Source organism: Plasmopara halstedii (genome assembly GCF_900000015.1).
Source record: "Plasmopara halstedii genome assembly, contig: Scaffold_525, whole genome shotgun sequence".
Lineage (NCBI taxonomy): Eukaryota > Oomycota > Peronosporomycetes > Peronosporales > Peronosporaceae > Plasmopara > Plasmopara halstedii.
Window position 1 is genome coordinate 338,013 of NW_020187445.1, and position 315 is coordinate 338,327.

A 315-nucleotide genomic window follows, 5' to 3' on the forward strand; every position below is an offset into this window, starting at 1 on the left:
ACGACGCTCCACAATGGAAGGAAGTCAGCTGCATGCTGAAGTGCGGAAAGCGCGGTTGGGTGTCTTTGTCACTATTCGTCTAGCTACGGGGACACGTGTCACGGTCTCGAAGATCCCCGTGGACCTGAGTCAAGTTTCTTGACTTTGATAGCGTAGAACGTTGTCTAATCTGAGACTTGAATGCAAGATCTGACCTCATCCTAGGAATGGCATGGTTGGAACACCATGAGCCTTGGATTGATTGGAGGTCAAAGACTTTGGGCGCTACGCGCACGTCTCCTGGTGGAGCTTCGGCGAGTCATGAGCCCACCTCTG